The sequence below is a fragment of the Sus scrofa genome, chromosome 17 (genome assembly GCF_054392235.1).
Source record: "Sus scrofa isolate SSC_HxYL_T2T_F1_AM1 chromosome 17, Sscrofa_HxYL_maternal_Yorkshire_Landrace_v2.0, whole genome shotgun sequence".
NCBI classification, from domain to species: Eukaryota; Metazoa; Chordata; class Mammalia; order Artiodactyla; family Suidae; genus Sus; species Sus scrofa.
This window is the reverse complement of record NC_139399.1, coordinates 21,822,220-21,845,260: the sequence shown is the minus strand read 5'-3', so window position 1 is coordinate 21,845,260 and position 23,041 is coordinate 21,822,220. Positions and strand designations below refer to the sequence as shown.

Sequence of the window (23,041 nt, the reverse complement as noted above, 5' to 3'; positions counted from 1 at the left end):
AACTGGGGTACTGCCAGACTGGCTGGCTCTTGGTCATTTGGAAACCAGTAGCTTTCATATTTGAATGCCCAGGTAACTTTTCAGTGGATCAATTCCTGGTGAAACAGCAGTGGAAACATGACTGAGCTGGGAGGAAGGCCTGTGCTGATCACCTTTCTTTCTAGTCCACCCTTACCGTTGAGGAATTTAAGTTCTAGAGTAAGTGTGTGACGTGCTCAGGACCAGACCCGGGGTCTCATATGGGGGCGAAGAGAGAAAGGGCTCTACAGCAGCCTGGCACGGGATCTCTCTTCTTCCCCTTTTTGGAAAATGAGGACTAAGAGATGCAGACCACTTTGAGGACGTGTTTCAGGATGTTCTGCTGAAAAAAGGTTCCCTCTTCAGATTTTCTACCTGTTGTGTGTGCCTGGTCAGTGGCCCCTTCAGTGGACACAGGCACTTTTCCCTGATACTGGACCCCTGGTCTTGTAAAGGTTGAGATTTATTCATCCAAACCCAAAAGCCCTCTTAGTGATCAATCCCTGCCTCCTGGGGTCAGCTCTTTGGCCCCGCCATATGATAAGGAACTATACAATTGGCCTCATTGCCTGGATTTAGGGACATACACAGGCACAGCCCCACAGCTCTGAGTTTTCATTTTATATCAATAAAGTAAATGCCAGCAAATATCAGTTCACTGGACCCAACATGACAGACTTTCAGGTGAATTTCACCTGACCAATGTGGTGGCCAAGATTCCAGGAAAACCTCTAAGGATCCCCATCTCCTGGTATTTACACTTTTTTTTTTTTTTTTTTTTTTTTTGCTTTTTAGGGCCACACCCGCAGCATATGGAAGTATCCAGGCCAGGGGTCAAATTAGAGCTACAGCTGCTCTAATAGCCACAGCAACTCAGGATCTGAGCCACATCTTTGACCTACACCACAGCCCACAGAAACACTGGATCCTCAACCCACTGATCGAGGCCAAGGATCAAACCTTGGCTTCCTCATGGATCCTAGTCCGATTCATTAACAGCTGAGCCACAAAGGGAACTCCTAGTATTTACACTCATTTTTTTTTTTTTTTAATCTTTTTGCCATTTCTTGGGCCACCCCTGTAGCATATGGAGGTTCCCAGGCCAGGGGTCCAATCGGAGCTGTAGCCACTGGCCTATGCCAGAGCCACAGCAACGCAGGATCTGAGCCGTGTCTGCGACCTACACCACAGCTCACGGCAACGCCAGATCGTTAACCCACTGAGCAAGGGCAGGGACCGAACCCGCAACCTCATGGTTCCTAGTCGGATTCGTTAACCACTGCGCCACGACGGGAACTCCACTCCTAGTATTTCCACTCTTAAAGAGCCTCCTTTCACACTGTGGCAGGGTGGGCCTGTCCGACCCATAGAGTATGGCAGAAGTGATCGCCCTTTGCTTGAGACTAGGTTATAAAAGGCACCATGGCTTCTATTTTGAGCCTCCACCCCCAATCCCCACTTCTCTCAACTCACTGGAGGGGAAGTCACCTGCCATGTCTGGAGGACACTCAGCAGCCCTGCGGAGGAGCCACCTGGAACCTGAAAACTCCAGCCAGGAGCCACATGAGTGGATCTTCTCAGCAGATTCTCCACCTCCAGTCAAGGCTGTGGCTTAACTGCAACTTCATGAAAGACCCTGAGCCAGAGGCCCCCAACCAAGCTACTCCCAGATTTTTGACCCCTGGAAACTGTGAGATAATGTTTAGTGTTTTAAGCCATTAAGTTTTGGGGTAATTTGTTACCAATCCTAACAGGGAACTGAACTTGCCATCCTCAATGCCAGTACGCTGCAACACAGGTTGTACCAAAATGTATTTTAGAGGTTAAAAAAATCTTGGTCAGGGACTTCCACATAATGTTAATGCCCCTTACTGACTAGATTTATAATTGATGGATCCATAATTTTTTTATTTTCCCAGTTGATTAAACTCAGATAGAAAAAGATGATTCAAAGGACTACAGATTGTTGCCAGAATGTCTGATACCCGAGCTAACTGTGTGTTTCAAAGTAGGTCTGGGAAATGCTTTATTTTATGGGGCATTTGGGGTGCTGCCTCCCAGCAGGCTCCCCCTAACCCAGCCGCTGAAATCCTCTGTGCAGCTCTCAGACAGCTGGCTTTGTCATCCCTGGGCTCTTTGTCCAGAACGCTGTAAATCAAATGCCCAGGCTAAAGCTTATACATCAAACCTGGAGATGAAAAGACAAGACAAAAGAGACATAAATAAAACCTTTCCCCTATGAGACGGTATGGTAGCAGGCTAAGTGGCCATTTAATATCAGCCCAGAGTCACATTTTCCCTTCTTTATCTTATGAACTTTACCTGGACTTCCACAACCATTCTTTTTTAAACCTATCCATGACCAATAACTCTGAGTCGGCTGATAGAAATACCACTGTGGAAAAATGGCCTCTCATCTGAACATTTCAGAGGCTGGTTTCTTGGGTTTTCAGTCACTGAAGGGTAAATTCCAAGACAGCAGAGCCTGTCTAGATCACACGTTTCCCCAGTAGCTAGCACAGTGCCTGCTCACTCAAGAGCTGGTGAATAAATGCAGTGGATTTACCTGCCCTCTCTGAAAGCCTGTGGGTCAAAGGGTATCTGTTGAGTGCCTATGGGTATAACGTGGTACAAGGAGCTATGAGGGCCATGAAAATTAACATGGTATAGACCTGCAGCTCTGAAAAAGACTATCAAGTCCCCATGTGTGTCCACTGGAATCCAGTAATTCTTTTTTTGTTGTTGCTGGTTTTTGTTTTTGTCTTTTTAGGGCCACATATGGAGATTCCTAGGCTAGCGGTTGAATCCAAGCTACAGCAGCTGGCCAACACCACAGCCACAGCAACTCGGAATCTGAGCCACGTCTTCGACCTACAGCACAGGTCACGGCAACCGAGGATCCTTAACTCTCTGAGAGAAGTCAAGGATCAAACCTGCGTCCTCATGGATATTAGTCAGATTCGTTTCCGCTGAGCCACGACAGGAACTCCTCCAGTAATTCTTGAGGCATAAACATAAATGTGTAACGTTCTTAGCAAATTATGTACTGTTTTAAACATTCTATTGAGTTCCTAGGGTGTCTGAAATCAATAAGCATTCACTGAGTACTTATTACACGTGATGAAAGCACATGTACGAAGCTGTTACAAAGATGAGCATTAGAGTTAATCAGCAAAGTTTGGGACTGAAAATTATGGATAAGGGTAAGAGTATAAATAATGGATAAGGGTAAGAGTATAGACACTTTTTTTCCTTCCAATGTTCCATATTTTCAAATTCTCCTAAAATGAGCATGTATTGCTTTTAAAATTGGGAGAAAATAAATGGGACTCCTAAAGGCGTGGAATGAGGTGAAAGGGGGAAAAATATGAGGCAGGTCAACGAAAGAAAAAGAGTCAGGGAAAGGCACCCTCTGCGGGTGACGAGGGAGAGCACATGCTTTGGAGCCTGCAGGTTCAGGTTCAAATCTCAGCCCTGCTGCAATATTAGCTGTATCTCTGGGCAGGTTATTTTGTCTTTCTGAGCCTCAGTTTCCTAATCTACAAAACAGGGATCATAGTGTCCTCTTTAGGTAGAGAATGAAGGTTAAGTGAGATAAATCGCTGAAGGCTATCAGCACGGTAAGGGCAGGGGAAATGGTGGCTATTATTTCCAGATTATTACGGGTGACAGTGAGTGCTATCTGATACAACTTTTAGGATTACCACAGCAGCCTCCAATTTCTCTCCTGATAACACAGTTGAAGAGCTCTTTCCTACTCCATTCTTCTACCACCTTCCTTTTTTACTCTGCCTTTTTTCCATTGCTTTTGTCTCTGCCCGTTGGAACCAGTAATGCCCACTGGTGTGCTTAGATCTGCAGGTGGGATTGAGTTTAGTGAGGCAGGGCCAGGCCATGTGAGCCAAGGTTCCTGCAATCCTACCAGCTCAGTATGTGATCTCAAGCTTCTTAATCACTCTTGGCAACCCCGTGTCATCTAACCTATAAAATGGGGACAACATCTCTGTTTTTACTTACCACAGAACAATCATAGAAAAAAAAAATCTAAGTCAACATCTCTGGCAATGACAGAATAACTGGTACCAGGCTTGCCCTTCTGCTGTAAACAACTAGAAAAACAGGACGAAATGTCTAGAACAGGGAGTTCCCATTGTGGTACAGCAGAAACGAATCCGACTAGTATCCATGAGGATATAGGTTTGACCCCTGGCCTTGCTCAGTGGGTTAAGGATCCAGAATTGCTGTGAGCTGTGGTGTAGGTCTCAGATGCAGCTTGATCCCATGTTGCTGTGGCTGTGGTGCAGGCTGGCAGCTATAGCTCTGATTCGACCCCTAGCCTGGGAACTTCCATTAAAAAAGAAGAAAAGGAAAGAAAGAAAGAAAGAAAGGAAGGAAGGAAAGAAATAGATCTTGACAGTGTCAGGGTGGTTGAAGTGGCTCGCTCACTTAAGATGAGACTTCTGAAGTTCCCTGGTAGCCTAGCAGTTAAGGATCTAGCATTGTCACTGCTGTGGTGTAGGTTCACTCCCTGGCCCAGGAATTTCTGAAAGCCTTGAGCACTGCCGAGAGAGAGAGAGAGAGAGAGAGAGAGAGAGACAGAGACAGAGACAGAGACAGAGACAGAGAGACAGAGAGAGAGAGACAGAGAGAGACAGAGAGACAGAGAGAGAGACAGAGAGAGAGAGAGAGAGAGAGACAGAGAGAGAGACAGAGAGAGAGACAGAGAGAGACCTTCTGCTACTTCTCCTGATGGCAGTGGCAGTGTCAGCAGTTGTCTGGAAGGAGGTTTTGGCCAACCTGGGCAGTGTGCCTAGCAAGAGATTAAAGATGCAGTGTGCCACAGGGCTGCTGCTCAAGTTCTAGGTTTGTGTTTCCTGAGGTTAGAGGTGGGTGTCTGAGGAATATGTGCAGGTCACCAGCCAGCGGTACCCAGATATCTGCATTGAAGGAGAATTATTTCTCAACCAATATAAAGACACAGCATTTTCCCTGCCAGTTTTCAAGCTAGTGTTAATAGGTTTAATAATTGTTGGCAAGGATCCTTTTGCTTCTTCTGTAGGCAAGCTCCTAGTATCTGGCAGTACTGGCAGTGGGGCCAAGAAAATAAAGTTGATGCATAGATGATGGTCTCCTTTTTTTTTCCCTCATTTTTTAAGAAAATAAGGTCTATGCATGGATGAGGGTCTCTCTCCCTCTCTCTCTCTCTCTCTTTTTTTTTGCCACAGCTGTGGCATATGGAAGTTTCCAGGCTAGGGGTTGAATGGACCTACAGCTGCTGGCCTACACCACAGTCACAGCAATGCCAGATCTAAGCTGCACCTGCAACCCACACCACAGCTCACAGCAATGCCAGACCCTTAACCCACTGAGCAAGGCCAGGGATCGAACCTGCATCCTCATGGATGCTAGTTGGGTTCTTAACCCTCTGAGCCACAACAGGAACTCTCTCTCTCTCTCTTTTTTTTTGGTCACACTCAAGGCATATGGAAGTTCCTGGGCCAGAGATTGAACTCGTGCCACAACGGCAACCCGAGCCATAGTAGTTTAACCTGCTGCACCAGCAGAAAACTCCCAATGGTCTTCTTGAGCAACATGACTTAGAACCAGTGTAGGTCAACAGACGCATCTGAGATCATTTTGAGTGAGGTACCTGTGTGGTCTAAGCTGGAATCTGGTCACCTTCCATCTATGTACAGCTTGTTCAAATTCTGTTTGTTTTCGTTTAGGGCCGCACCTGCTGGCATATGGAAGTTCCCAGGCTAGGGGTCAAATCGGAGCTGCAGCTGCCAGTCTACGCCACAGCCGCAGCCACTCGGGATCCAAGTTGGGTCTGCAACCTACGCCACAGCTCATGGCAACGCTGGATCCTTAACCCACTGAGCAAGCCAAGGATTGAACCTACATCCTCATGGATACTAGTCGGGTTTGTCACTACAGAGCCACAATAGGAACTTCCTAAATTCTCTCTCTTTTTTTGGCTGCCCTGTGGCAAAGGGAGCTCCCCAGCCAGGGGTCAGATCCGAGCTGCAGTCTCGAACCTAAGCTGCAGCTGGATCCTTAACCCACTGTGCCCAGCTGGGGATTGAACCTGCGTCCCAGAACTCCCAATACACTGCTGATCCTGTTGTGCCACAGTGGGTACTCTGTTCAAATTCTTGACAATAAAATTAAACTCAGCGAGCAGTTGGATTCAATCACACGTATCAGTACTGAAAACTCTTTTACATTAAGGGAATTTTACAAGAGCGTGTAACTGACATTATGAAGGCCTGTACTGAAGACAGCAAACTATGTTAGTACAGACCAGATGCTCTCTTGGCAGGCACACTGAACCTCTTGGAAAACCTCAAGGCAAGACAGTTTTTCATAGCTGGCACATTTTAGAATTCTGCACATTCGTGGAGCACAATAATACTGCATAGCTTTTTTTTTTTTAATTCCCCAAATCCACTCAGTTAATAGTTTGTTTTGTTTTTGTTTTAATGCAGACATTACTACTTCCATCTTTTTTTTCTTGGTCATATGAAAAAGTAGAAAATTTAGTTAAAAGAGTTCTCTTGTAGGGCAGTGGGTTAAGGATCCAGTTCTGTCACTATAGCAGCTTGGGTTTGATCCCTGGCCTGGGTACTTCTATATGTCCCAGGTGTGGCCAAAAAAGAAAAAAAGAAAGAAAGCTGAGTTATAATTTGATTTTTTTTCAAAGATGTCTGTTAAATCTATTGTGACTTTATATGAATTTTTCTTTTTTATAGCTTAACGTTGATCTTTTTGGGAGTGTAACCTGAAGTTCTCAAATACTTTATAAAAGTTTTATCAGATCTCTCTAATTTGGTCATATCCAATTTATATAGTTTTAAAAATACTGCTGATTGTGAACAACACCCTAATACAAGATTATAACCTGGGTACATAATACCCAGATTATGGTACTCTGGGTACAAGGTTAGTACAAATCTTATACCCAGAGTACTCTACCAATTTCTGTGTATGTGCGTGTGATTACCAGAGAACTACTAAAAGGCCAACTGCTTTTTAAATCATGTTTTGTAGTTTCAGGGGTCCTGCTTTGACCAATTTAATGAGTTGATTAACCAGGCTTTCATATTTAGCTCAATAAAAAATGAAGCAGATGGAAGTTTAAAAAAAAAAAAAAAGAAACAGATCTTGAAAGGATAGAGATGATGGAATGAGCAGACAAGAACTTGAAAGCTGCTATTATAAATATCCTCAAAGTTTTAAAGGAAAACATGAACACAATGAGGTAAGAAATAGGAAGATGTGTGATAGTTTGTAAACTGGCCCTTTATGTTGTCAAGCATTTTAGTCATAATATTGGTTCTTGAGTAAAATGTGATACCACAGAAAAAGTATGCACTAGGAATCAAATCAGGAGAATAAGTTCCAGATCCACTTCTGCCACTAACTTGCTATGGTTCTCTTGCATTTTCTGGAGCTTGGGCTCCTCATCTGTGAAATGAAGATGTGGACCTAGTTGATATCAGTGGCTCAATCTTCCTGATTTTATTTATTGATTTGTTTCTGCTTTTTAGGGCCGCACCTGTGGCATATGGATTTCCCAGGCTACAGGGTGGAATTGGAGCTACAGCTGTCAGCCTACACCACAGCTCATGGCAATGCTGGATTCCTGACCCACTGAGCAAGGCTGGGGATCAAACCTGCATCCTCATAGATACTAGCTGGATTTGTTTCCACTGTGCCACAACAGGAACTCCCAATTTTCCTGATTTTAGACTCAGACTGCCTCTTGTTTACCCACAGAAAATGGATCCTTGAAGCACTGACATTCACTTATTCAGCATTTCACTTGAAATCAACCTTTTTTTATCAGTCAGATATTCCAAACCTGGGTTTGCATAGAACTTTACTATTTCTGGGTAGGATCCTCAGTGATTCTTCAATTTAGCTACCCAGGGAATCTTTATTTAAAATAAGAAAATTGTGATTCGAGGAAAATATATCTTTTTGGAGCTACATTTACAATAAAGTAACTTAAGAATTTTTAAAAATTAATGTAGTTAGAGAGTAGAAATTTCTTTTAAAATAATTATATTTGGGAATTCCCATTGTGGCTCTATGGTAATGAACCCGACTAGGATCCATGAGGATATGGGTTCGATCCCTGGCCTCGCTCAGTGGGTTAAGGATCTGACAATGCTGTGAGCTGTGGTTTAGGTCTCAGACTTGGCATGGATTTGGTGTTGCTGTGGCTGTGGCAGAGGCCAGCAACTGCAGCTGATTCAAAGCCTAGTCTATGAGCTTCCATATGCTGCAGGTGTGGCCCAATAAAGAAAAAAAAAAAAAAAAAATATATATATATATGTTTGTAGTCAATTCCATGACCAAATTCTACCAGTTATACCATTATTTTTATTTTTAATTTTCATTCATTAATTTTTTTGGCTGGCCCCATGGCATGTGGAAGTTCCTGGACCAGGGATCGAACTGGTGCCACAACAGCAACCAGAGCTGCTGCAGTGAAAACACCAGATTTTAACCTACTGCGCCACAAGGGAACTCCTGCCATTACTTTAATACAAAAACAAATTCCTAAGTACAGGAATAGAAGGGGCCATGGCATCCCATAAAGTGAGGCAATACTGAGAAGGAATCTGCAATGGTCATAGGTGGTTGATCGAGAGTCTGTCTTCTGGAGTTCCTATTTGTGGCTCAGTGGTTAATGAACCTGACTAATATCCATGAAGATTCGGGTTGGATTCCTGACATTGTTTGATCCCCAGCAATGCCTGCAAGCCGTGGTGTAGGTAGAGGATGCAGCTCGGATCTGGTGTGACTGTGGCATGTAGAGGATGCAGCTTGGATCTGGTGTGGCTGTGGCTATGGTGCAGGCCAGCAGCAGCAGGTCAAATTCAGCCCCTAGTCTGGGAACATCCATATGCTGAGGGTTCGGCCCTAAGAAGCAAAAAACGAAAAAATGTCTGTCTTTTAGAGCAGGAGTTGGCTAACTTTTTCTGTTTGGGACATAAGCCTGTATGAAAGTAGGCCTTGAGTCAGATCTGGTCCATAGGCCAGAGACTGATGACCCTGGCTCTACAGTCTTATCCAGTCTCCACCTCAGACTTTACTGAATTATAATCTGTATTTTAACCCAGATTGTGACTGATATGCACATTTTGAGAAGCACTGCTCTAAGACAGTGGTTTTTAAGCCTGGCTGCATCTTAGAACCACCTGGGAGCTTTTAAAAAATACCAATTCCCTAGGCTACCCTCCACACCAATTACATCAGAGCTTCTGGCAGAGGGTCCTAGGCATCAATAATATCAGTAAAGTTCCCTCCCAGGTGACACTGAAGAGGCTCACTTAGTACAATCGAACCAACCATCAGGCTCATCTGCTAGCAGAGAAAGAAGGCCAAAGCCCCACTAAGCTCACTTTCTCTCAGAGATGAAGGATTCCAGAACTACAGAAACCCTCAGGAGCAGGAGTGGTGTAAAACAACAACAGATAAAATTCTTTTTTTTTTTTTTGGCTGCACCTATGGTATGTGGAAGTTTCTGGGCCAGGGATCAAACCCAAGATACAGCAGCAATGATGATGGATCCTTAATTACTAGGCCACCAGGGAACTCCTAGATCAAATTCTTTTTTTTTTAATTTTCTTTCATTTTGTAGATCAAATTCTTGATGTCTCCGTCCAGTCTTCTAGTGGTGTGTACCATTAGAAAAAGTAATCTTGGAAATACAAAACTTATTGAAAAGGATATTTCCAACTTCAGCCTCAAAAGTTGAACCTTGAGCTAAAAGTAGACAACTCAATAATCTTTTGTGACTTTGGAATTAAGTTAAGGAATTGATTCTATAGGCCTGTGCTCAAAAGCATTTAAAATTCAGGAACATTCAAGAGAAAATATACGGATATTCCTAAATAAACCACCCTCGAGTGCTCAGTGCTTTTCTCCAAGTTTCTTGGTTCCCATACAACAGTTTCACAGATGACAAAAGAAAGAGGAGGTTCACTTAGTACAATCAAATCAATCATCAAGCTCATCTGCTAATGAGGAAGAAGCCCAATGCTGTACTATTTTTTCCAATATTAATAAATACTGAACACCTTGAAAGATGCTTCCTGGGTTGATATCCAGGCTGCCACGGAGGAGAAGCAATAATAGGTATTTTGAAAAAAGCTGCCTCATTTCTTGGTATAAAGTCCAAAACAACCACTTAACTCAGGGTTGGTTTTTTTTGTTTTTTGTTTGTTTGTTTGTTTATTTTTGCTTTGTGCTTTAAAGAAATAGTACTGTAAATATATGACTGTTTCTCCAATTGCTCTTTTCGGATATTTGCATTTTCTTCTCTTCCAAGGAAAAGCATAGAAGAGGCTCTTCATCACAGAATTTACTTCACAACCAAAAGAAAAATGTGTTAATTTACTACATTAATACCAAAATCCTTCTAGCCTCTAGGCACATCACCTATCAGAGGACTTTCCTGGCCATCGTGTTTAAATTGCACCCCCATCTCTTACAATGCATGCCTTTTCTTCAGAGTGCCAGCTGATACATTATTTATTTCTTTGTTTTATTGTGTATCTACACTTTCTGTACTCCCTCCAGCCAGGACCCTGGTAATGAGAAAGAATAAAATTCCTTAAGGAGTTCCCTTCGTGGCACAGTGGAAATGAATCCGACTAGGAATCATGAGGTTGTGGGTTTGATTCCTGGCCTCGCTCAGTGGGTTAAGGATTTCTGTGGTGTAGGTTGCAGATGTGGCTTGGATCTGACCTTGCTGTGGCTGTGATGTAGGCTGGTAGCTGTAGCTCCGACTGGACCCCTAGCCTGGGAACTTTCATATGCCTGGGGCGCAGCCCTAAAAAAAAAAAAAAAAGCTCCTTGAGGGCAGGGTCTTTATTTTGTTCACTATGTATGCACAGGGCCTGGAACATAGTAGATGCTCAAGAAACACTATTTGAAAGGATGAACAACATCGACTACACTTTAAAGAATCCAGTCATCAGGGGTTCTGGTAAACAACTCAATACAATATGGAAAAAACAAAAGACCTCAGTGTGCTGGTGAGGCATCAACACCCTGTGAGTGAGATACACATGGAAAAGTTACTTCCCATTAATCTAAGGATTTGCTCTATAAAGCAGACAGACAATTTAACTGAATCTTGGTATAATCTACTAAAAATATGATTCACAAACTTTCCCAAAATCTCTCCATCAGAGATATAATCGACAGAAAAAATAGCCAGCCACCCACCCATTCACTTGTTCAAACAGAATTTTTTTTTAATGAAGGACTCTTAAATTTCATGCATCATAATCTCTAAGCAATAGTTATTAATATTTATTACCATTTCCAGTGCCTATTAAGTACTAGGGCACAGTAAGCAGTGCCTCATACACTCTATACAACAACATGTCCCACCCAATGGCCTATAGACATAATGCCATGATGAAATTCTCACTAGTCCATGGCCAAATGTGAAAACTGGTGTCTACAGAAGGCTAATCTTTATTTTGGGATTAGGTTTTTCTTCCATTCTATACATTAAAATATTTTTCTATGAGCAATGAGATCCTAGTATAGCTCAGGGAACTATATCTAGTCACTTGTGATGGAACATGATGGAGGATAGTGTGAGAAAAAGAAGGTAGATAGATAGATAGGTATGACTGGGTCGCTTTGCTGTGCAGCAGAAATCGACAGAGCATTGTAAATCAACTATAATAAAAAATAAATAACAAATAAATAAATAAAATATCTTTTCTTTCATGAAATGATGGGAGATTTGTGTAGTGACTGGTACAGGCTTTTTAAAGATCTTTCCATGACAAAATACAAAGTTGAGGCAAACTCTGTTGGTCCTCAAAAAAGAAGGAGGATGAGAAGGAGAGAGAGGTGGAGAACCCACACAGTGCCAAATGTTCCCTGGGGGGCAAAATCATCACTGGTGTAGAGTAAAAACTTGAGTTATCTATGCAAATCAGGGGGGATGGATGAATTTCTATAAGACACTGCATAACAGTAGCTAGGAGAAAATTTGTCCTGGACTATAGCTGGATCTGCTGAGGGCCAACTGTACTGAGCCATTCCTGGTGGTAAAATGACAGTCCCTTAAGGAGCAAGCTGGACTGTGGCACTGGGGACCTGCCTTGGGCAAACAAACAGCTTTTCCAACATGGACCCCAATAATCAAACACCTGACCCTAAGGATGTGCCCAAAAAGAGGAAAAGGGATTTAACTGTAAACTCAGAGCAAATAAATCTAATTCTAAGGATCTATTTAAGGAAAGCCATAGCTGTCAATGCTATCAAGATTTATTCTAGGGAGTTCCCTGGTGGCCCAGCAGTTTAAGGATCCAGTGCTGTCGCTGCTGTGGTGTAGATTCAATCCCTGGCCCAGGAACTTCCACATGCCATGGGTATGGCAAAAAAAAAAAAAAAAATTTTTTTTTACTCTAAACAGTAGTTAGTGTTAACTTCATGGAATTAAAACAGGTTGTCTATTTTTGTGTATATTCAGAAATATATTATGTATATTCAGATCCTTTCTACGATTTAGTCATACATCTAGTTCTTTAGCGATTTTTTAAAAATGCTGTCACTTTAATGACTTATGAACACAGTTTTAGAAAGAAAAAATCCACCCCAACATTTCTCACCTCCTCTTATGAGAAATTCTTTTATAGTTCTACCTCTGGAAGTACATTCCAATGATGTATGTGCCACAGGTCTGTATCTGCCACTTTGGAAACTCATTAAATAATGCCATCCCCTTAAATTTCCCCATGGCATATTAATTTGACATTCTAAAACAAATATTTTACCATGAATTAACTCCCAGCAAATAGTAAGATCAATTTAACTAAACTGGCTTCTATAACACTTCCACCATCTGTAAATGGGTTTTTAAAACATTTTTATTAATTTTTTTTATTTTTTGCTTTTTTTTTTTAGGGCCACATCCATGGCATATGGAGGTTCTCAGGCTAGGGGTCCAATCAGAGCAGCAGCTGCCAGCCTATGCCACAGCCACAGCCACACTGTATCTGAGCTGCATCTGCGACCTACCCCACCACTCACAGCAATGCCAGATCCTTAAGCCACTGAGCGAGGACAGGGTCAAATCCACAACCTCATGGTTCCTAGTCAGATTCACTTCCACTGTGCCATGACAGGAACTCCCTCTTATCCGTTTTTAAAAAGCTGTTTTGGGAATTCCCACTGTATCACAGTGGGTTAAGAATCCGACTGCAGCAGCTCAGGTTGTTGTGGAGGCACAGGTTCAATCCCCAGCCTGGTGCAGTAGGTTAAGAGATCTAGCATTGCCAAAGCTGCTTAGGTCCCAGCTGCAGCTGGGATTCAATTCCTTGCCCAGGAAACTTCGATATGCCACTAATGTGGCCATTACAAAAAATAAATAAAAAAAACACCTCTTTTGTTAGTCACTAGTCTTCATCATAAATATTCTCCTCTAAGGTCTACCAAATCACTAATTAAAATAAAGCAAAAGGAGACAGAGAGACTCAGCACCAGCATGTCACTGCACAATGATGGGAAGTTGGCTTTCCTAGCCATCTCGCCTAATGCACACTGATCAGTTAAGGTATCGACAGTTCTTATTCGTATACCGTGTTTTTGTTTCTTTATACCCAGGGGATATAAACTGAGTAACCCAGGGTGGGAGAGAGTACAGAGTGGCAGGGATGGTTGCCAGCCCTCTGTCACCATTGTCTCCAATAGAATGCCGAACATTGCATCTTTCACTGCAAGACATGCTTTTCAGACCTGAGAGCAAGTGCATGGTCTGGTAACCATCACCTATAATTTTCTGCCTTGAATCCTCATTCTGTTGATGAGCATACTGGCTTAGAAATCAGCTGGAGGGGGGGAGTTCCCTGGTGGCCTAGTGGGTTAAGGATCTAGCGTCACTGCTGTGGCAAGGGTTTGATCCCTGGCCCAGGAACTTCTGCATGCTATGGGCATGGCCAAACCCCACCCCCCAAAACCTGGCTAGTAGCCATGTGCCAGGACAGTGCCCCCCCCCCCTCACCTTCAGCATGAGCCCTGCAAGGCTGTGCTCTCCTTGGTTGGTCTTTACCTTGTGTCCCTTTCCTACACTCAGCCACATTTGACTGTGCTTAAATTGTGATTCAAAACTGGGACAATGCTACCACTTCGGTTTTTTTAAAAAAATTGAAATCCAGAAATATAGTATAAACTTCTAACTTCTGGAAACATTTCTGAAAATATTATCCATCCCTAACATAGGATACTGCATTATTCAAAGCAGTTTCATAAGTTAAAGTCCTATTTCTGTGGGATGTTCCCAATTTGGCAGGCGAGATACCCTAGAACTATGCGAACATTACTGGAAAAGTGGTGACCAGGAGACTTCCTTTTAAAGATAAAGCCTTTCTTGTAGTTCTCACTGTGGCTCAATGGAAATGAATCTGACTATTATCTATGAGGATGCAGGTTTGATCCCTGGCCTCACTCAGTGGGTTAAGGATCCGGCATTGCTGTGAGATGTGGTGTAGGTAGCAGACACAGCTCGGATTTGGCGTAGGCCAGCTGCAGCTCTGATTCCACCCCTAGCCTGGGAATCTCCATATGCTCCAGGTGGGCCCTAAAAAAAAGACATAAGTAAATAAAAGGCTTTATTCACCACCACCACACAACTCTCTTTTCAGTAAATAAACTGCCAAAGAGTCCTTGAATATGTAGCATCTCTTGGGTTATTTGTTGTTTTTTCCTCTGCCTTCAAACACTTCAAGTTTGCCAAGTCAAAAGGAAACACTGCATGCAAAACTGAAGAAGATCCTGCCTCGAAATGTAAATCCCTGTCAGATGCACCAGCACATGTATCCATGTATCCACACCAGTCGCAAAATGTCAAGGGCGCTGTTGTTCACGAACAGGTGCAGATACCCTCCCCTAGGGCAATGTCTGAGACGGAGCTCCTGTTAGGCCCTCACTGAGATGCTCTCGTAGAGATCAGCTCCAAGACAGTGAAGAACCATACAGGATGCTGCAGACCCGAACAAACAAAACTAGCCTGCAGTGACCTTAACATCAAGTGGAGGAGTTCCCGTCGTGGCCCAGCGGAAATGAATCTGACTAGCATCTATGAGGACGCAGGTTGAATCCCTGGCCTCACTCAGTGGGTTAAGGATCTGGTGTTGCCCTGAGCTGTGGTGTAGGTCACAGATGTGGCTCAGATCCCACATTGCTGTGGCTGTGGCGTAGGCTAGCACTACAGCTCTGACTCGACCCCTAGCCTGGGAACTTCCATATGCCTCGGGTGGGGCCCTAAAATGACCAAAAAAAGAAAAAAAAAAAAAATCAAGTGGAAAACACACAGGAGACTGATGGGAAGCTAGATCACTCTTTTCTGGAACTATTCTAATGTTTTGCATTAATTTAATGCTTCAGCCATCAGAAAAGGCAGCTTCCTCTTTATTTTATTTTAATTTAACTTAATTTTAATTTTATTTTATTTTATGGCTACACCCAAGGCATATGGAAATTCTTGAGCCAGGGACTGAATCCAAGCTGCAGGTGTAACCTATACCACAGGTGGGGCAATGCCAGACCCTTTTACCCACTGAGCAGGAACAGGGATTGAACCCACACCTGCACAGTGCATTTGGCTTCTTAACTCACTGCGCCACACCAGGAACTCCAAGTGGCTTCCTCTTTTGATCAAGGAGATGGGAGACAGGCTTCCAACTCCTGCATAGCAAGCCCACCACCACCTCCTCTTGTCATTCTTGCTTTGCTCCTTTAAATGTTAAATTCAAGGCCTAGGCTTCTGGGGGTGTTCTCTGAAACCACATGCTACATTTGAAGCACCCTTTTGTTTTTTCCTGTGGGAAAAAAATTTCCATTTTCTCTATCAGATTCTTGAAAGGACCTTCAGTCAAACAAGGTTGAAGGACAAATGTCCTCAAGGCCTTCTGGTCTTCAAGAATGTCATACTGACACTTCACTGTAACATCCGAAATTGACAGAACATTGTACATCAACTATAATAAAAAACTTAAAAGAATGTCGTATTGAAATTCAGGCCCTCTTGAGTTACAGGTGTTGTGGGCTTACTGAGCACATGCTGGGGGTAAGAGTAAGCCCAGGACAGTGAGAAGGGAAGGCCTGGACTGGTGATGAAGGTGGATGGGAACCAGAGCAAAATGCAACCTATTTCCTTTTGCCCTGGCATGTGTGTGATAGAGAACTAGATGGTATAACCATCAGAAGAAACCTTGAGAAGCCACCACTGCATTATAAGGGGGTAGCCTGAAGTAGCCATTTGGCTAAGGGGTGGCTTGGCGTATCGTGGTCAATGGCAAAGCTCTGGAGTGAGTCTGAGGAATTTCCCCATAGCCCTTGTTAAATAAACTAGCTGGTCCTCAGTTTTCTCAACTCTAAAATGGGGATGAAAACAGCATCTCTCCCCTTGCTTCTTGAAGAATTATCAGCAATGAGTCAAGGAAACAACAAATGTCAGCTACTGTACCTACTATTTGTAGGTGCCTTTATAATGGCTTTGTAAACTTTTTTTTTTTTTTCTTTTTTGGCTTTCCCACAGCATAGGAGGTTCCTGGGCCAGGAATCAGATCCAAGCCACAGCTGTGACCTAAGCCCCAGCTGCAGCACACCAGATCCTTAACCCACTGGACTGGGCTGGGGCTCCAACCTGCGTCCCAGTGCTCCCAAGACGCCACTGATCCCAATGCATGACAGCGGGAACTCCTCCCTTTGTAAACATTTTGTATGTGACCTTTGCAGTAAACTCTTCCTGAGGGTGACAGATGTATTATAATCTTCATGTTAATTCTTCTCTTTAGGAACTTGTGGCCACATGTCCTAAAAGAATATTCTTAGCTCCGCCACTTAACTAATTCAGAGGTTCTATTCTCAAAGGACCAAAGCAAGTTTATCTCCTCCAAGTTTTTCTAATGTCCTATCTTTTGTAGCTATCACATTAAGTCTACAAGGATTTGAACATTTCTAAGCTCAACAGACAAAATGACAAAGTGCATTTTCCAACCTCTGCCACTGGTAACGCTTATTGGCTAAAAATGTCTCTTATGTGTATGACGATTTGAACTTCTGTCAGTGCTTTCATAGCTACTCTATTTTATTTATGTAGTTCTTTATTTATTTATAACCCTAACTTTTCCCATTGAGGATGGAAGGTGGCTTTAAGGACACACAAAATCACAAGACAGCATAAAGTAAAGATGGAGCCGAGGAAGAAAAACAAAGAACATCAAAAGCCTGGGAACTGGGAAGAAAAAGGTATTTTTCCCATTTCACAGAGCAGGAAACCAGGGCACAGAGCCACTAAGTGACTTCTTGAAACCGTGTGGATTAAAAGCTAGAAATACCTGAGATAAAGGCAGTCCTAAAATGATACCCTGGGACTCGGCAGTACGGGAAAATTAAAGCAAAACAAACTAATGTCAAAGAGACCACCAACCAGCTTAGCAAAACTCGGAGAAGTCCTGAGTGTAGATGTGGATGGCACGTGCAGGGGAGGTGGCGCTGACTGCGTGATGATGCTCAGTGACACCATTCTAAGAACTTGCTAAGCATCATCTCACTGAACACTCACCACAGTGCCTAATGATACAGACACACTAGGTTTTCGTTATGTGTTTTTTTGTTTTGTTTTGTTTTTTCCATTTTAGGGCCGCACCCACCGCATTATGGAAGTTCCCAGGCTAGGGGTCAAATCAGAGCTTTAGCCGCTGGCCTACACCACAGCCACAGCAATGCAGAATCTGAGCCGCATCTTCGATCTACACCACAGCTCACGGCAACACCGGATCCCCGGCCCACTGAACGAGGCCAGGGATCGAACCCCCATCCTCATGGATACTGGTTGGATTCCTTTCCCTGCACCACAATGGGAACTCCCAGATGCCAGTATTATTCGGAGTTCGTAAATGAGGAGGATGAGGCCCAGAAAGATAAAGGAACCTGCCCAAAGTCATGGAGTGAATGTGTGGAAGATTTGAACCCCGGCAGTCTGACCAAAGCCCACTCGCAACCTCCAGTGTCTCCAGAGACCAATGCAGACAGAGGCCACCAGCAGGAAGGCGGGGCCTGGAGGACCAAGGACATCCTTCCACAGAGCTGAGACGGTGAGAGGAGCAGGCATGGTGAGGGGGTCGAGAAAGTGCAAGGAAAAATGAGAATTCAGCTAGAAGAGAAAGGAACTCAGAATCTAAAGCCCCATGCTGGACTGTTATTTGTTTGGATCTTAGAGCTCTCTGGGCAAGAGAAATTCCTTCAGGTGACCTCACAAGAAGTCAAGACACTGACTTGTTCCCAGAACGAAACATCTCTGAGATAACAGGATAATGATGATGATAAATAATAATATTAACAATGTTTGCTTTTTTCTGGAGTTCCCGTTGTGGCTCAGCAGTAATGAATTCAACTAGTATCCATGAGGATGTGGGCTCGATCCCTGGCCTCACTTAGTGGGTTGGGGATCCGGCGTTGCTGTCAGCTGTGGTGTAGGTTGCAGATGTGGCTCAGATCTGGTGGTGCTGTGGTATAGGCTGGCAGCTGTAGCTCCGATTTGACCCCTAGTGTGGGAACTTCCATATGCCAAGGGTGTAGCCCTAAAAAAAGGTTAAAAAAAGCTTTGTTTTTTTCCCCTAAGGTAAGTTTAGCACCATCATTTAATCAATTAGTATGTTCTGAGCACATACTAACTACCAGGCATTGCATTAGGCATAATGACTTTGAACACAGGACTTTATACAGCAGGATGTGGGTTTGATCTCTGCCTCACTCAGGGGGTTAAGAATCTGGTATTGCTATGGCACAGGTCAGCAGCTGCAGCCTCAATTCGACCCCTGGCCTAGGCATTTCCATATGCTGCAGGTGTGGCCCTAAAAAGCAAAAAAATAAAATAAAATAAAAAGCGCTCCTATTTCTCTCAACTCTAGGGTACAGGCGGGCATCACCCTCCCAAACTATTCCTATTATGGGACTTGGGTGAATTGTTCTGTTTTTAGTACAGGGCACCTCCTCTTCTTGTGTCTTCAGGAGCCACTCCACTTCCGGTTCTTTCCTGTACACTCTGAGCTGTGGCTTCTTCCTTCTGTCAGAACCCCTCTAATTTGGCCTTTCAGGGATGAGTAAAACTATCTGCCAAATACGTCCAATTCTCTCCTCCCTGGGCCACTGACAGGACTGTACTTCCTGGCTCCTTTGTGGAAATGGGGCCATGTCATTCATTCTGGGCAATGGTGTGAGTAGAATTCTTGGTGCTTGTCAATTCCAAGAGGGATCACTTAATTGCCAGAGCAGGGCTGTTTGGAGTTCTTTTCTCCCTCCACATGACAATGACAACATGTGAGATGGTGGCAAGGTTCCTGTGTGATAAGCCATCCTAATTGCTCAAAGTGAACATGTAACACGAGTGAGAAATAAAACTATGGAGTTTAAAGTCATTCAGATTTGGGGAGTGCCCTGGTGGTCCAGTGGTTAGTTAGGACTTGGTGCTTTCACCCATGTGGCCCAGGTTCAGCACCTGGACTGGAAAACTGAGATCCCATATCGGGACCCTGCATGCTGCAGCCAATAAATAAATAAATAAATTTTAAAATCATTCAGATTTGGGGGTTGCTTGTTATCACAGTATAACTTACTGACACAGCCTTTCTGTGAGGCTCAAACATTCTGGTCCTGAGTTATCACCCCATCTCCTTCTCCAGGAAATAGACAGAGATAGAGATAGAGCCATACATAGACAAAGACATATAAAACTTTTTCTTGTTATTTCTTAGATTTTAAAGTGGGAGGAAGTGGGTGAAATGAATACTCTACCAAGCCACCTCGATCCAATCTCTATACATAAATTATTTAAATACGAAAGTTCCAGCCTTAAGAGCCCGCAGAGAAACTCACTATATGAATCTGGAAATACACAGATAAAAGATTTTTTAAATCTACAAGATAAAAGCACAAAAGACGTCTTGGGATATAAAAAGCAATGTGATGGAGTTCCCGTTGTGGTGCAGTGGTTAACGAATCCGACTAGGAACCATGAGGTTGCAGGTTCCATTCCTGGCCTCACTCAGTGGGTTAACGACCTGGTGTTGCCGTGAGCTGTGGTGTAGGTTGCAGACGAGGCTCGGATCCCGCGTTGCTGTGGCTCTGGCGTAGACCAGTGGCTACAGCTCCGATTAGACCCCTAGCCTGGGAACCTCCATATGCCGCGGGAGCGGACCTAGAAAAGGTAAAAAGACAAAAAATAAAAAATAAATAAAAATAAAAATAAAAAGCAATGTGCTTTATATGAACTTGCAAGATAGGATGGGAGGCATCTTTGCTCTAGCTCAAGGTTTCTCAACCTCTGAACTATTGACATTTGGGGCTGGAAAATTCCTTGTTATGGGGGAAGGGCTATGCATTGCAGGATATTTAGCATCATCTCTGGCCTCTCACCACTAGATTCCAGTGGCACTGCCCCCTATCCATTTCTTTTTTCTCTTTTTAGGGCCGCACCTGCAGCATATGGAAGTTCCCAGGCCAGGGGTGAAGTGAAGCTGCAGCTGCCGGCCTACACCACAGCCACAGCACTGCAGGATCCAAGCTGCATCTGCTACCTATACCACAGCTCATGGCAATGCCAGATCCTTAACTCACTGATGGAGGCCAGAGCTCAAACCCATACTCTCACTGATACTAGTTGGGTTTGTAACCTGCTGAGCCCCAACAGGAACTCTACTCTTCACACAGTTTGAAAGCCATTAATGCCTTTAGGCATTGCCAAATATCCCCTGGGGGACAGAGTCACCTTTAGTTGAGAACTTCTGCACTAGCCGTAATCACAAATAGACTTAAACCTTCTCCTACAGAACTGGACAACAATTTTCTTTCATAAGACATTAGATAGTATCATGTTTATGTACTGATGCAACTGAATCCAAGACAATTAGTCCAGGTTCTCATGTTCAGGCCAATGATGATGTCTCTCCACCTTTTCCAGAATTACTTCTGGGACATGGCCTTGGGCCTGTGACTGTTCTTTTAAGACTTAGACTCAGTTAAGGCAAATTCAAAAGAATGTGGTTTACCCTATAGCAAGATAGCCACTCATCAACCCTTTTCTGCCCCGTGTGTAAGCACCATTCCTGAATCAATTCCACTCCTGGGCATATATCCAGGGAAAACCATAATTCAAAAAGGTACATGAACCCCAATGTTCATTGTAGCACTATTTACAATAGCCAAGACATGGAAGCAACCTAAACGCCCATCAACAGAAGAATATTGGATAAAGAAGATCTTGTAAGTATATGATGGAATATTACTCAGCCATAAAAAAGAACGAAATAATGCCATCTGCAGCAATGTGGATGGACCTATAAATTATCATACTAAGTGAAGTAAGTCAGAAAAAAACAAATATTATATAAGATCACTAATATGTAGAATCTAATAAAAACGATACAAAAGAACTTAAAAAACAGTAACAAATTCAAAGATTTCAAAAACAGACTTACAGTTACCAAAGGGGACATAAGGGGAGAGGAATAAATTAGGGGGTTGGGTTTGATATATACACACTACTATATAATATAAAATAGATGGATAACAAGGACTTAGAGTTTAGCACAGGGGAATCTACTCAATACTGTGTAAAAACCTATATGGAAAAAGAATCTGAAAAGGAATGAATATATATACATGTATAATTGATTTACTTTGCTGTAAATCACTTCTATTTGTTGTGTGTGGCTATGAAACTTGCTCTGCCTGATTTTGTCCCCTCTTATTTTATGTTTGCATATCTTATTTCCCCAACAGGAATCTTGTGTTTCGAGTATTTTATATCACCCCCAATCCTCGTTTGCATGGAGCTTGATGCAAAGACGACAGAGCTTAAAAAATGTTTCATCGGACGAACAGACTCTTGGTCGCCAAAGGGCAGCAGGGTGGGATGGACTAGGAGTTTGGGGTTAGCAGATGCAAATTATTATACATGGAATAGATAAACAATAAGGTCTTACTGTACAGCTCAGGTAACTATATTCAACATCCTTTGACAAATCATAATGGAAAAGTATATATATTTTAAAAAGAATGTATATGTGTGTGTGTATATATACATATATATATATATATATAAAAGAATCACTTTTCTATGCAGCAGAAATTAACCACGACATTGTAAATCAACTTACTTCAATAAAAATAACTAACCTAAATAAATAAATTACTGTTTCATTTCACTAGTTAGCCTTCTAACAAACATGCCATATGATACTTTCTCACAGACCCAGCTCTGCTTAGAGCCACCTCAGATTAACTGAGATTCTTCATCATAAGATCATTTGTAGACACTACTTAGAAGCATCTTCAAATAACAAGTCAAATCACTTTGCAAATGAGAAGGCATCTGTTAATAAATACAACATTTGAGATGAAGAGATTATATGAGATAGGATTAGATAATTTGCCTAAAAATATATCTGAAGTGAGCAGAAATAAAATACACTGTAGCAAATGCTAGGAAGTAATTCTATAGATACTTTGGGTTGATGTTAAAAATAATAACTTCCCTGGGAGCTCCTGTTGTGGCTCAGTGGGTTAAGAACCCAACATAGTGTCTGTGAGGATGCAGGTTCGGCCTTGATCAGTGAGTTAAGAATCTGGTGTTGTCGCAAGCTGCAGCATATGTGGCAGATGCAGCTCGGCTCTGGTGTCGATGTAGCTGTAGCATAGACCATCAGGTGCAGCTCTGATTCAGCCCCTGGCCTGGGAACTTCCATATGCCGTGGGTATAGCCATTAAAAAAAGAGAAGGGGGCTTCCTTTCGTGGCTCAGCAGAAATGAATCTAACTAGCATCCGTGAGGATGCAGGTTCGATCCCTGGCCTCGCTCAGTGGGTTAAAGATCCCGCATTGCCGTGAGTGGTGGTGTAGGTCGAAGACGCAGCTTGCATTTGGTGTTGCTGTGGCTGTGGTGTAAGCCAGCAGCTGTAGCTCTGATTCGACCTCTAGCCTGG

At 43.1% G+C, this 23,041-nt stretch overlaps 1 protein-coding gene and 2 long non-coding RNA genes across 8 annotated transcripts in view; all 3 read right to left on the bottom strand.

Annotated features, from left to right (window-relative positions):
* SHLD1 (shieldin complex subunit 1) overlaps positions 1 to 23,041 on the bottom strand; it is a 95,571-nt gene that overhangs the window by 44,609 nt on the left and 27,921 nt on the right. The gene's annotated exons all lie outside the window — the stretch shown is intronic.
* LOC146395171 (uncharacterized) lies at positions 1,742 to 7,176 on the bottom strand. The gene is made up of 2 exons (XR_014832796.1): positions 5,753 to 7,176; positions 1,742 to 4,224 (listed from the first exon to the last, which is right to left on the bottom strand). It is a non-coding gene; the product is annotated as an uncharacterized LOC146395171 (long non-coding RNA).
* On the bottom strand, positions 10,563 to 15,908 carry LOC146395170 (uncharacterized). The gene is made up of 2 exons (XR_014832790.1): positions 13,259 to 15,908; positions 10,563 to 10,685 (listed from the first exon to the last, which is right to left on the bottom strand). It is a non-coding gene; the product is annotated as an uncharacterized LOC146395170 (long non-coding RNA).